Source organism: Pseudorasbora parva, chromosome 24 (genome assembly GCF_024679245.1).
Source record: "Pseudorasbora parva isolate DD20220531a chromosome 24, ASM2467924v1, whole genome shotgun sequence".
In the NCBI taxonomy this organism is placed as follows: Eukaryota; Metazoa; Chordata; class Actinopteri; order Cypriniformes; family Gobionidae; genus Pseudorasbora; species Pseudorasbora parva.
In genome coordinates, this window is record NC_090195.1 from 6,832,457 (window position 1) to 6,847,936 (window position 15,480).

Genomic DNA, 15,480 nt, shown 5'->3' on the forward strand with positions numbered 1-15,480 from the left:
GGTCCTTCCTCAGGGGAATCGGCCAAGGAGGGGCTGTCGCGAGGAGTGTGAGTTCTGGGAACCAGGTCCAGTTGGGCCAATACGGCGCAACTAACAAGACCTGCTCCTCGTCCTCCCTGACCTTGCACAGAGTCTGTGCAAGAAGGCTCACTGGGGGAAACGCATACTTGCGTAGGTCCCGGGGCCAGCTGAGCGCCAGTGCATCAATGCCGAGGGTACCCCCGGTCAGGGAATAGTACCACTGGCAATGGGTCGAGTCCGGAGAGGCAAACAGGTCGACCTGTGCGGCTCCGAACTGGTCCCATATCAGCTGGACCGCCTGGGGGTGGAGTCGCCACTCTCCCGGAGGTGTCGGCTGACGAGAGAGCTCGTCGGCTGTCTGGTTCAGCACACCAGGGACATGAATGGCCCGAAGCGACCTCAGCTGCTTCTGACTCCACAGGAGGAGGTGGCGGGCGAGTTGGAGCAGACGACGGGAGCGTAGACCACCCTGACGGTTGATGTACGCAACGGCCGTAGTGCTGTCCGTACGGACCAGTACATGCTTGCCACGCAGCGGCCCCTTGAGGCGGCGGAGTGCCAAGTGTACTGCCAGTAACTCGAGGCAATTGATATGCCAATGCAATTGCGGCCCCGTCCACAGACCAGCAACTGCATGCCCGTTGAACGTGGCCCTCCAGCCGGTGGCGGAGGCATCCGTGAATAGCACAGCATGCCTGGACACTTGTTCTAGGGGCACCCCGGCCCGGAGAAACGAAGTGTTGGACCACGGGCTGAAGGTTTGGCGGCAGTAAGGAGTCACTGGGACCCGGTACTGACCGCTCTGCCACGCCCACCTCGGGACTCGGCCATTGAGCCAGTGTTGAAGCGGTCTCATATGAAGCAATCCGAGCGGCGTGACCGCGGCTGCAGATGCCATATGCCCCAGGAGCCTCTGAAAGAATTCAGTGGGACCGCTGTCCTGCTCTTGAACATATTCAAGCAGTTCAACACCGACTGGACTCGCTCCTCGTGAGGCGCGCAGTCCGGTTGACCGAGTCCAGCTCCATACCGAGATAAGAGATCCTCTGTGTAGGACAGAGTTTGCTCTTCTCTCGTTTGACCCGAAGGCCCAACTGGCTGAGGTGACTGAGCACCAAGTCCCTGTGTTCGCACAACTGGTCCTTCGACTGGGCTAGGATCAGACAATCGTCGAGGTAGTTGAGAATCCGAATGCCGCGTTCTCTGAGCGGAACAATGGCTGCCTCCGCGACCTTTGTAAAGACGCGGGGCGACAGGGACAGCCCGAAGGGCAGGACCTTGTACTGATATGCTTTCCCCTCGAACGCCAAACGTAGGAACGGTCTGTGTTGAGGGAGAAAGACACACGGAAGTACGCATCCTTCAGGTCGATCGCTGCAAACCAATCCTGGGGACGGATGCATTGAAAAATGCGTTTCTGCGTCAACATTCTGAACGGGAGCTTGAGCAGGGCCCGATTCAGAACTCGCAGGTCCAGGATTGGTCGTCACCCGCCCCCTTTCTTGGGCACAATGAAGTAGGGGCTGTAGAACCCCGTCTTCATATCGGCTGGAGGAACCGGCTCGATCTAGTCCTTCGCCAGTAGGACCTCGATCTCTGACCTCAAGACATGAGCAGCGCTGCTTCGCACGGAGGTGAAGAGGATGCCCCTGTACTTGGGCGGCCGGCGCGCGAACTGAATCGCGTAGCCGAGTCTGATGGTACGGATGAGCCAGCGAGACGGCCCGGGGAGACCTAGCCAGGCCCCCAGAGACCGTGCAAGCTGGCCCAACGGCACCACAGACGTGCCCGGGGTGGGGCAGCGAAGCGGAGTACTCTGGCCCGACTCGGGAGGCCCGGAGGCGGCCCGAAGTGTTGCCTGAGCACTCCTGGTTTGGACAGAGAGTGGGTGAGAAGGCCCGGAGGCGTCCTCGGAGCCCACTCTGCTGCCCACTGCCCGGAGGCAGGGAAGTGAAGCACTCAGCCCCGACCCAGGAGGCCCGTGGGCGGCCCGGAGTGTAGACTGAGTGCTCACGAGAGAGGAAGTGTGTGGGTGAGAAGGCCCGGGGGCGTCCTCGAGGCCCACACAACTGCCCCCTGGCGACGGGAGGGTAGGAAAGGAGTGACAAGGCCCGTGGGCGTCGCACACTGCCAACCTGACCCTCTTGGGGCCCAGAGAGAGAGGAAACTGCTCTTAAAATGTGGGTACCGCTGGACTCCGGAGAGCCAGTGGCAGAACCGAAACCAGTCAGGGCCCCCCGGTCCTCCTCCGGGGGGGTGGGGGAGGGATGCGAACATCGTCTCCCCCGAGCAGCTCCTGTTCTCCCTAGCCGGCCCGTCTCAGGGCCGCGTCCCCTTGCGCTTGCCTGCCGGTTAGCGGGCCCTGGACGGGTTGGGCGTCCCTCGCGTCCGGCACCCTGCTCCTCCAGTGGAGGCTGCTGCTCGGCTCTAGCAGGGTGGAGGCGGACGCAGGAGGGGATGCCCTCGGCGACGAGCCGGCAGAGGTGCTGCGACCGACGACCGAGCAGCTGGTCGTCGGCACCCTGGTGCAACGCCTCCGTCTGCCTTTGGGCCACCAAGAACTGCTGGGCAAAGTTCTCGATGGTGTCGCCGAGGAGGCCAGCCCGACAGACAGGCTTTTCTTGCGCATATCTGCCAGGGAGCGTGCAGTGATTTTCGTCGCCCATAGGGCGAGGTCCAACACCGCACGCAGTTCCTGCACAACCCCTGGGCTGGGACTACCCTCGTGCGTGCAGGGCAGAGGGCAGTGAGAGAGGGAAAACAATGATACTTTTTTTTTTTTTTTGTCTCATTTTTGGCCCTTTTGACCCTCCATATTTCCCTCTCTCCGATGCAGCAATTGACATCTGTCCTCTGCCAGAGCCAAAAATGAAACGCTAAGCCCTTTTCTCTTTAGGATCAGCGATTCCACCTTCAACTACCAGCAGGCATGCGAGACAGTGAACGTGGCCGTCAGAACGGCACACAGCGCACTGAGCGCTCAAGCCTCTATGAAGAAGGCAAGGCGAACAATGCCCTGACGTGGTCGTGTTCTCATGAGAGAATCCGTACCACCCACGAACAGAGTCTCAACATGCTTTTGATACGATAGAGGAGTGGGGGCCCGAGGGGATTTACCCGGCGGGGAATCCCAACTGTAATCCTCAGGCCACCAGCGCTTATCAGCCAAAGTAGCCCTTTTCCAGTAACACTAGAAATGAACTAGATCGGGGGATAGGCGAAAGGACTCGACCCCATCTGAGGTTTCATAGTCTCGACCGCGCATCTAGAGCGCCGACTGACGCGCGCCGGTTGTTGTGACAACCACCGCTGTCAGCCGGCCGCTCGACGGCACACGGCGCGCTGAACACTCGAGCCCTTTATGAGAAGGGGGAGACGAACAACGCGCCGTCGTGACCATGTTCTTTTACCAGAACATGAATCACCCACGATCGCAATCTCACATGCGCTCGTGGCCGTCAAAGAGGACAGGAAACAGTTGCATACCAGGAATACACGGTTTGAATGACATCTTGAAAAAGACGCAGGGTCAAACCGTGTTGCTCTTTTGTGAATGGAAAGCTGCTCTTTTAGTGTGCTGAAGCACTCAGGAAGATGACCGCGGCTCCACACAGTTCGTTTCTGCAAGCCTGTGTGAGCTCTCAGTGATGTGTATTTGTGTGTGTGTAACGCCCAGCGAACCAACAGTTTGTATAGGAAACGCTCAGCGAACCAACAGTTTGTATGGGAAACGCTCAGCGAACCAACAAGCTCCTTTAGATCGCTTGATCACTGATCAGACGGTCTCTCACTGACGCGCTGTATCACCCGCACTGGCAGACTCTCTCACTCAACACTCTTTGACTCGTAGTCAGACACTCTTCGCAGGAAACAGTAAGCACTGCTCGGCTCCGAAGTAGAAAGCGCTGATCTATCATTCCACTTCCTGTTTTATACCCGCGCTGCGGGGCGGAGCGTGGAATGCGTGATCGCATGCCAAATTTCATTGGCTCGTTGTTAGATGCTCGAAGTAGGATTGGTCTCTAAAGTAAGATCCCATTCGTCGGTTCAGTTCTGACGTACGTCGAACGTGACCGACTGAAAGGGAACAACTGTTTTCTATTTATACACTGTAAAAATTATTTAGAAAAAAATTACCTGGTTGCCTTAAAATTTTGAGTTCATTGAAATTGAAATTTTGAGTTAATACAATGAACATTTTTTGAGATTCGACTACCTTTTTTAAAATATTATTAAAAGATTTTGTAAGCATATTGGGTAATTGTGTGTTTTATTTCTGATGATGCACTGAAACATGCCAAATAGCGCTATTTTCATGATTTATTATTATTTTTATGTGGTTCAGGTACAAAAATATTTTGAGTTTCTATTTATTAAACAAATTTCCTTCATTGTATTAACTCAAATTTTTAATTTCAATAAACTCAAAATTTTAAGGCAACCAGGTTACTTACTTTTTTAAGTTAAACCAACAAAAAACAACCAATTTTTTTACAGTGTATATACATACTGATCAGGCATACCATTGAAGTGAATAACACTGATTATCTCTTCATCATGGCACCTGTTATTGGGTGGGATATATTAGGCAGCAAGGGAACATTTTTACCTCAAAGTTGATGTGATGGAACCATTGACTTCCATAGTAGGAAAAAAAATACTATGGAAGTCTGGCTTCAGTTAACTGTTTGGTTACTGACATTCTTCAGATATCTTCCCTTGTGTTCAGCTGAAGAAAGAAATTCATACAGGTTTGAAACCACTTGAGGGTGAGTAAAGGATGACAGAATTTTTATTTTAAAGTGAACTATCCCTTTAAGTGCTAAAAGGGTTATTTCTTGTCATTATAGAACCTTTTTTATCATAAAATGTATGCTAAAAAAGGTTCTATAATGACAAGAAAGAACCCTTTTTAGGTGCCAAAAGAGTTCTATATAGAACCTTTTAGGGGTTCCAAATATGTAGCACTGAATATAATCTTTTAATGTTCAATATACCCTTTCTTCTAAGAGTGTAAGCATTATTTCAGATCATGTACCCTTTCATGGAAATGTTATTCCCTGATGGCTGTGGCCTCTTTCAGCAGGATAATGCACTCTGCCACAAAGCAAAAATGGTTCAGGAATGGTTTGAGGAGCACAACAATGAGTTTTTGAGGTGTTGACTTGGCCTCTAAATCGAGCAATATAGGATGTTCTGAACAAACAAGTCTGATCCATGGAGGCCCTACCTCACAACTTACAGGACTTAAAGGATCTGCTGCTAAAATCTTAGTGCCAGAGACCACAGCACACCTTCAGGGGTCTAGTGGGGTTCATGCGTGATCGGTCCATTTTAGCAGCCAAATGGGGAACATACTATAGTTTTATACAGTTTAGTTTATAAATAGTTATATAGTTTTTTTTAGGTGGCAAAGCTGAATTTTACAGTTTTTAATGTCACATGATCCGTTCTAATATGCTGATTTGATTCTCAAGAGACAAGCTTATTATTATTTATAATGAAAACAGCTGCTTAGTATTTTTTTGGGAAACCGTGATACAATTCTTCTGGATTATTTGATGAATAGAAAGAGTATTTATTTGAAATAGAAATCTTTTTACATTGTAAATGTCTTTACAGTCATTTTTGGTCAACTGAATGCATTCTTGCTGAATAAATAAATAAATTTTTTCAAACATTTGAATGGTATTACTTATACCATCCATAATTTAAATAGGCAGATAGGAGAAAGCAAGCTAACATAAAAAAAAACATATATGTGTGTGTGTGTGTGTGTGTGTGTGTGTGTGTGTGTGTGTGTGTGTGTGTGTGTGTGTGTGTGTGTGTGTGTGTGTGTGTGTGTGTGTGTGTGTGTGTGTGTGTGTGTGTGTGTGTGTGTGTGTGTGTGTGTGTATTTCACCCTTTAAGCTTTTAAGCAGAGTCTAACTTTGAGTTTGGACTTTATCTTCTAAAGTAAAACTTTAGGTATTTGTTCAGCATTTAGGCTGGTCTGCAAATCACTAGATAAATGTGTAATAAACGACACAGAACTGATATCGAGATTAAATTTGAATTAAATGTGCTCTGACAACTAAGTCAAAATTAAGAAATTCAGTGCACTGCTTTGAATGGAGGACTGTCTGATTAGGGATAATTATTTGAACATCAAATGCCACCTTCAAAGAGACGTTATTTCTAAATGGGGAAAAAAGGGGAGAAACTTTCGTATTTATCTGCTCTTTGAAGCTAACGATAAAGGTTTTTGCATTTAATCCCTCATTTTTATTTCCCTGCTGCCTGCTCGTAGGTGGAGAATGAAAGAGAATGGGTGATTTTGTGCTGCTGCTCTTCAAATGATGGGTTTTTCTTTTCCTGACAAAAAGTGAAACCAATTAAAATCAACTCATTCTGCTGTTGCCCTCAACAGTCCATGATGTACTCAAACTTCAGCCAGGAAGTAAATTATATGCATGTTTCTTTCATTGCCACAATTAACAATGTGCACGTCGCAGTGTGAATGCAAGATGCAAAACATCATGAAGTAATTTGCGCTGTGATTTGGAGTATTTCTTTTAAGTAACAAAAAAAAAGTCAAATTCTTGTCGCCTACTAGAGATGCAACAGAATTCTTGATGTCTTCTGAGCTATGCAAACATCCTCCTGTGAATGCCAGCTAATGATGGAGGACGGCAGTAAAGTGAGTAGGTAAAACACTCTTGAATATGTACAGTTACAGTTGATCTGATATTTTGTGCTTATTGGCATTTTGAGTTTCAGTAGCAAGATTTGTGTTTGTATACACACAAACACGGTATGTGATAAAAACAACTGCCAACAGCAATGCAAATCTAGATGAGTTTGAACTTGTTTACCTGCTTCAGTTCACCTTTTGTAAGCTCCACCCCTTTTGGTTACAGAGCATCCCAAAGGAATGAAGTTAAATGTGCTCATAAAGAGGTTACAGTTTTATTGGTATTGAACTTTGACTTTGTAAAGCATTTATATGTTTTTGTTTGTTAAGGCATATAATTGTTAGACTAAGCAATAGGGTGGATGGATGGATGGATGGATGGATGGATGGATGGATGGATGGACAGAATGGATGGAGAGAATGGATTGATATAAGGTTGGTTAGATGGATGGATAAATGGATGGATGGATGGATGGATAGACGTTGGATGCATGGATGGATGAATGGATGGCTAGATGGTCAGATTTTAATCTTTTATATGGCACAGACCCCAAATATTAACATTCTAATGTGAGGGACCCCCATCCTGAAAAATAAAAAGACTTTTATAAACTCCCCAAAATAAGCCGAAAATAAGTATTTGGACACCCTGCTATTTTGGAAGTTCTCCCACTTAGAAATCATGGAGGGGTCTGAAATTGTCATCGTAGGTGTATGTCCACTGTGAGAGGCATAATCTAAAAAAAAATCCAGAAATCACAATATATGATTTTTTTTACTATTTATTTGTATGATACCACTGCCAATAAGCATTTGAACACCTGCCTATCAGCTAGAATTCTGACCCTCAAAGACCTGTTAGTCTGCCTTTAAATTGTCCACCTCCACTCCATTTATTATCCTAAATTAGATGCACCTGCCTGAGGTCGTTAGCTGCCTACAGACACCTGTCCACCCCATACAATCAGTAAGAATCCAACTACTAACATGGCCAAGACCAAAGAGCTGTCCAAAGACACTAGAGACAAAATTGTACACCTCCACAAGGCTGGAAAGGGCTACGGGGAAATTGCCAAGCAGCTTGGTGAAAAAAGGTCCAATGTTGGAGCAATCATTAGAAAATGGAAGAAGCTAAACATGACTGTCAATCTCCCTCGGACTGGGGCATGCATCAGAAGGTTCTTGCAATCATGCATGGCACAGAATGTTCCCCTGCTCAAACCAGCACATGTCCAAGCCCGTCTTAAGTTTGCCAATGACCATTTGGATGATCCAGAGGAGTCATGGGAGAAATTTTTGTGGTCAGATGAGACCAAAATATAAATGGATAAGTTTGGAGGAAGAAGAATGATGAGTACCATCCCAAGAACACCATCCCTACTGTGAAGCATGGGGGTGGTAGCATCATGCTTTGGGGGTGTTTTTCTGTATGTGGGACAGGGCGACTGCCCTGTATTAAGGAGAGGATGACTGGGGCCATGTATTGCAAGATTTTGGGGAGCAACCTCCTTCCCTCAGTTAAAGCATTGAAGACGGGTCGAGGCTGGGTCTTCCAACATGACAATGACCCAAAGCACACAGCCAGGATAACCAAGGAGTGGCTCTGTAAGAAGCATATCAAGGTTCTGGCGTGGCCTAGCCAGTCTCCAGACCTAAACCCAATAGAGAACCTTTGGAGGGAGCTCAAACTCTGTTTCTCAGTGACAGGCCAGAAACCTGACTGATCTAGAGAAGATCTGTGTGGAGGTGTGGGCCAAATCCCTCCTGGAGTGTGTGCAAACCTGGTGAAAAACTACAGGAAAAGTTTGACCTCTGTAATTGCAAACAAAGGCTACTGTACCAAATATTAACATTGATTTTCTCAGGTGTTCAAAATACTTATTTGCAGCTGTATCATACAAATAAATAGTAAAAAAAAATCATACATTGTGATTTCTGGATTTTTTTTTAGATTATGTCTCTCACGGTGAACATGCACCTACGATGACAATTTCAGACACCTCCATGATTTCTAAGTGGGAGAACTTGCAAAATATTTTCAATTGATTTATTTATGTACTTTATATATATGTTTCTCTAAACTTTTGCAGGCTTATTTAATCAAATGTATTTATTTTGTTATTATTATTTTATTTGCAGTTTTATTCTAGGCTTACACACACATTAATACATTTAATTATTATTATTATTTTTAAATAAATGAATTAAATGTATAAATAAGAAATTAAGCAAATGTATTTATTTACTTATTTTGTTTTATTATTTACTTTTTGTGCATGATGTATATGTTTATTTAACATTTAATCACATTTATTTATTTATTTATTTATTTATTCTAATCTTATTTATGAATTTTTTTATGTTTATCTTTTCCACGGATCCCCTGTCCCTCCTCTGCAGCCCCCGGCTCCCCGGACCCCAGTTTGAAAACCCCTGTACTTAATAACAGCATAACGGATAGAATGACATGAAGATCAATAAATAATGACACTATTTACAAATTTCCATGTTCCAGACGCATAACTGCTTAAAATTACCAGCAGTGTTGTTTAAAGCAGCTTTGGTGGCACATATATAGGAAATCATCAACACCTTGTGTTTACAGAAGCCTGCAAAAAAGATCATTTATTAGTCTATATTAAGCTTCCCTCTCTTGTGGAGTATGAATATGAAATTCAATTCACACAGATGCCACTGAACTGGTATGAATAATAAAAACAGTTAATCTTTTCTTTAATTAAATGTCTCTCTCAAGCCTCATTGCAGTGTGGGAAAAGACCCACTGGTGTATAAAACAAACCTAATTAATTCAGATTCTTCCTCAACGGCAAGTTTGTTTACGCGCGCAGTGTCTATCATTTTGAGTGAATGAGTGTCTTCAGGTCACAAAGAAAAACGAAATGAAATTTGGGGCTGTGAACAAGGAGACGTTTCCGTGTAAAAGTCCATTGTGCGATATTCAGCAGTGAAATGAAATGATTTCCTTCTTCGTTTCTGTGCTCAACGTATGTTTTAATAAAATACATGTTTAATTAAATCGTGTTTCAAGGACGTTAAGAGATAGATGTTCCTAATTAGTCTCTCTGAAATAAGTGCAAGCGTACAACATTCTGCTGCTCTGTAAATCGGTTTAGAAGAACAAGGAGAATAATATTGTGCAAACTTGTCGCTGTCTGCTCCGTAAAGCCGGTCTTTTAGACCAAGCACTATATATGCTTTCTTTGACTCCCACTGGGAATTGCCGAGTGAACACACTTGACAATGCAGCTAAAACAATTCATTAGTGCAAATTCAAGTCACTCTGTTTCACGTGTGCCATGCGTTGCAGGATTAATTCATATGTATGCTTTCAATACGCTCCCAGTCTCCATGGGCTTGCACAGCGCTTCTCAGGTCACCTGCTAGAATGCAATAAAACCAGCAAGATAAAAATCACCAACATCCAAAATATAATTTGCTTTTTTTCCTTTCCAGTATCAGAAATGGTCCATGATCCCCCTCCCCCCCGAGACGAAAGCTTAATTTTTCAATGCAGCCTGATTACCATCTCCTCCACTCACGGCGGGTTACACTAAATGAACTGAGACTGCAATTAAAAAAAATCTGTTCGAATTTTCTTCCCTAATGATCGTATGCTAGTTATGCCACTCATTGTATCTGACTGGGCTTATATTTATCAACACATAGCATGAATATCAACTAAATTAGCCCCCCAAAAACATTTACTTATTTACTAATCCTGGCGATACGTTTCGTTTGACCTCTGTGGAACACACTATTACGCTTTCTGAAAAGTATTCATGCACACCAGTTTGACGTCAGTAAACCCGCTGGGGTCTCGTAACCGATTGTGCCTTGCGTTTTGAATATGCACAAGCACAAATAAGATTTGAGCGCTGCAGTGGATGTTATAGATTTCTGTGCACAAATGTTCCTGACACAAATTTGTTTTATGACTTCAGAGGACTTGGAATATAGTCATATGGAACACTTTTATGGTGAGTTGTTTTTTTTAATGAGCTTATTTGTCATTTTTAAAGCTTGACAGCCTGGTTACGATGTTTTTGTTACCAAAGCGCAGCATAAAAATGGTGCTGGAGTACAAAGACGTACAAAAAAAAATTCCCTTTGTACTCCACAGAAGAAAGAGATACAGGTTTGGAATGACAGGAGGGTAAATTATGGAATTGTAATCATGTAATTTATGCGTTGTACATTGAGATGGAGTCGCCAGAACTGCAACTGATAGAACGTGCATACTTTCTTCAAAAGCAGATCATGGAGACATTTTAATCTTTCACGATTAAAAATCGTCAAATCACACACCCATATTTCACAGTATAGTTAATGATATGCTAAAGCCCGCCCACACGTTGATGTGATTGGTTACAAGGTTGTTTGTCACTTTAAAAAAAGCCAGCGATTTCAAACCAGGTTTTTGAGACTGGATGCCAGCCGAACGTAGCCCCGCCCACAACATTTGAGGTCAGGAATTTCGCTCTTGACTTGATCCGTTGTGGAGCAGCTCGAACCAGAGCTGTTTGGACCAATCAAATTGTCAGGGCGGGCTTTATGCGATGATGGACAGATGTAGCCTGACGTCATCATACTCAATTCTAGTCTGATACTGCTCCATAGGGCTATAATTATGGGGCGTGTTTCAACCGAACCAGGAAAGACATCAGTTGGATAGAGCTACACACAGAGTGCTTAACAAAACGATCATCATTTCAGAGAGAAATAGTGAAAGTGAATGCATCTACGAACAAGTTCTCCATTTAGGATTAGAACAAATTCAACCCAAGCTCCTTTCATGATGTGGATGATTACGTTACTGTTGATCTGTCTAAAGCCCGCCCTGACAAATTCATTGGTCCGAACAGTTTCTGTTCAGGCATAATGACTCTCATAATGACATATGGATCAATCCAGACTGAACTGCTCGAGCTCAGATGTTGTGGGCGGGGCTGAGTTCGGCTGGCATCCAGGCTAGGACAGATGATCAACAGTAACACAATCATCCACGTCACCAAAGAGCGCTTGGGTTGAATTCATTCTAATCCTAAACCAAGAACATGTTCGTATATGATTCATCTTTACTATTTCTCTCAAAAATGATGATCGTGTTGGCAAGTGCTCCGTGTATCCAGAAATTATTTGCTTGTTTACACTCTTCTTCTTCTTCTACTTCTTGCGTCAGTTGAGTTCTGTTGACTATGCGTCGCTCGTTGCTCTGATTGGTTGCAGGTCTATCCAATTGAGTGCAGAGGTATTTCCTTTCCTGGTTTGGTAGAAACGCCCTATAATCATCGCCCAATGGAGCAGTATCAGACTCATATTCTGACTAAAGTCTGAGTATAAGGACATCAGGCTTGTTCCTACACTTATTTTGTGCTTTGTCTTAAAGCATATTAAAAAAAAACACAGACATATAAACAAAATTAAAAACTTGATTTTCACCACAGGGGGTCTTTAAAGGATTGAAAGAAATACAATTTGTTTCAGTAATTAGTATTGTTCTTGTTTATTTGCTTTTAAAGAGCAAAGCCGATCTTGTTTTTCAGGATATGTCCCCTTTAAGGCAACAACAGCCTCTGGGTGTGTAGATGGGATTTGTTTGCATCTAAACTCCATATGGACAGATTGTCCAAAACAAGCATTTTCATTCTGTCTTCTTTCTAAAATACTTAAATTATTATTGGTGTCAATTAGCAGTGGATCAGTCAGAGGAGCATAATCCTATCTGACATGCTAATTTGAGAGCTGGTGGACTGCCAGTTGCCACTAAGTAGGTCAGGGCTGCAGTTTCAGTGGAGCGGTGCGGCAGGTCAGGGAATGAACGGTCACCTTCTTTTCTGAAAAAAAAGATAATAATCCACGATAGCATGGATGATTGGAATGCAGTGCATATTGTTCTTAAAATGTCATTAACAAACTCATGATGGCATGATGTGGGTAGTTTAGCATGAAAATAACTTATTTAAAAGGCAAACAGCCCTGGATGTCACCCAGTGGAATGTGCCAGCACAGTTCATTACAACCAGGAATTTTATAATTGTAATTAAAACATAATTATTCCTATAATAATAATGCAATATAGTACTGGTAAAAAAGTTTGGAAACATTACTGTTTTTGAAAGAAGTCTCTTAATGCTCATCAAGCCATGCATTTGATCAAAAATATAGAAGGGACAGTAATATTGTGAAATATTACAATTTAAAAGAATGTTTTTTTTTAAATATATTTATTTTAATATACTTTGAAATTTATTTCTGTGATCAAAGCAAATGTTCAGCATCATTACTAAGACGTCACATTCAGTGTCACATGATCCTTCAGAAATCATTATAATGATGATTTGCTGCTCAAGAAATATTGATTATTATTATCAATGTTGAAAACAGTTATACTGCTTAATTATTTCCTTTTTTTGGAACCTGTGATATTTTTTTAGGATTCAGAATTTTTCATTTTTTATGAAAAAAAAATATTAAAAGAACAGCATTTATTCAAAATATAAATATTTTCTAACAATATAAATCGATCACTTTGTATCACTTTAACATATCCTTGCTAAATAAAAGTATTACTTTCTTTAAAAAAAGAAAACAAAGAAAAACTAAAATAATGTATATTGTTACAAAAGAGTTTTATTTTAAATAAATCCTGAAAAGTGTCACAGGTTATTAAAAAAAATAAAATTAAACATTACAATGGTTCCAATATTGCATCACATAAATACATTTTATATATATATATATACGTTTTTTATATTAGTGCAAGACAAAAAAAAGAGTAATATAGTGAAATATTTTATATATATATATATATATATATTTATATATATATATATATATATATATATATATATATATATATATATATATATATATATATATATATATATATATATATATATATATATATATAAAATATTTCACTATATTACTCTTTTTTTTTGTCTTACACTAATATAAAAAACGGATACGTTTTTAAAATATTTTATTTATTTTTGGTTGTGTTTTATCTCACTTAAGTGAGCGATGACCCAAGGCTGAATGAGTTTCATGACCGCACACCTCAAAATTCCTAACCCTTTGATACGTTTGATAACCAAATTAATGAAATTCATCTTTATCACACAGGTCAGGACGAACCCTCCACCTGCCAACATTTGTGGAAGAGACTCATGGGAAGGCTGAAACCTTATTTAAAATGAATGAATGAAAAGCAATGTCAGACGTCCTCCGGTTTCCACCGTGAGTAAGCTCTGAGGATACGAGTGGCTCATTGCATCAATCAAGGGCACCAATTTTTGTCAGATTTTCATTTTATGGAATATATGAATATAATCATCTCCCTGAGAGTATTTCTGACTTGTATAAACAGAACACTTTGTGGCCACAGTTGACTGACAGTAGCTATGAACCTTGCTTGATCAGTTAGTTCAAGATGAAGGCTCTTTAGTAATGCTTAACATGTTTAAATACAGAAGAAAAAAAAATACTGAATGAAAGAAACATTGAGAAAATTCACTTCATGGCATGCTACTATGGCAACCGAAAGCTCTCAACAACTACAGAATGCATAGAGAGAAGAGCACTTTAAACGGCAGAAGGGCACTTCTGATGTCACCGGGAAGTAATAAAGTGGTTACTGTAATGAACTCCAGAGGAAGGTTGAACCCAGAGAATAAACCCATAAATACTTAATACCTTACATAGCATTTGCTATTTAACCGAATCTCAGCTTTTTAAAGTGTGCGCATCGAACGCATTCCGAAGCTCAGGAAGGCTAAAAGCCCCTAAATGAGGATATTAAAATTTGGCGGAACAATATTGTGTAGCCACGCCCAATTAATCTCCACTTTGTTTCAGTTGGACCAATTTCATGCTCCTCTGATCAGACAAAACACTCGCAGACCTGCCACTTTACCAGCCGCTGAGAACCCCGACCAGGCATCCGTGATTAGTGAGGCTGCATTTCCAAGAGTGGATGTTTTACTTCTTTCTGAACTGCGCTGTGCGCCATATGTTTGCGAACAACTGGAGCAACGGCGCAGGCGGGAGGAGGCCAGGTCATGAGGCCAGAGAAGATTCCAGAACACACAGCCACTATGCAGGATAAAGGTATCATAGCAAATAGCCCTTTTCTCAGGATGGACAAAATTACTGAATGATTTGAAAGAAAATATCCTGCTGATGCTTTTGATATCGTTCAATTAGGGTAAATGCCAGCTTAGTTTAAAAAGTCTCGATTTTCTTCAATTACCGCACCCCCTAGCATTGGAAATTGTTGAAATTTGGCATGCATTGTCAAAATGTCATATTGTTCATGTGTACCAAATTTGATGAGGTTTGGATTTTACATTCACAAGATACAGGTCAATTAGTTAAGATGGAACACGTCTATTAAAATCCTTCTGCTCAAATCTGCTAAACCAGGTTTTTTTTTATTTTTTTTATTGATAATTAGGCTAAAAATTATATCATAAAATTAAATGTCGTACGAATTAGCCACCTCGTAAAATAGGTACAAATTGTTGTGAGATCGAGTTGTAATGTCAGACATGAGCTTAACCCCCCCCCCCCCCCCCCCCAAAAAAAAAAAAAAAAATTGGACATGATAACTCACAATTGCGAGTTGTAGGATATAAAATCGCAATCACGAGTTAACAAGTCTAATTCTGAGGGTAGTCTGACATTTCAACCCAATCTTACGACAATTTACATATTTTACAAAGTGGCTCCGAGAATGCTCGAGGGAGGTCCTACGAATTTCAAAG

At 42.2% G+C, this 15,480-nt stretch overlaps 1 long non-coding RNA gene across 2 annotated transcripts in view; it reads left to right on the forward strand.

The window, feature by feature from the left end:
- LOC137063332 (uncharacterized) overlaps positions 1–15,270 on the forward strand; it is a 125,050-nt gene extending 109,780 nt beyond the window's left edge. For both annotated transcript variants that reach the window (XR_010901371.1, XR_010901372.1), the window contains one exon: positions 13,841–15,270. This is a non-coding gene — a long non-coding RNA (uncharacterized lncRNA). The remainder of the gene's footprint in view (positions 1–13,840) is intronic.
- Positions 15,271–15,480: the final 210 nt, after the last annotated feature.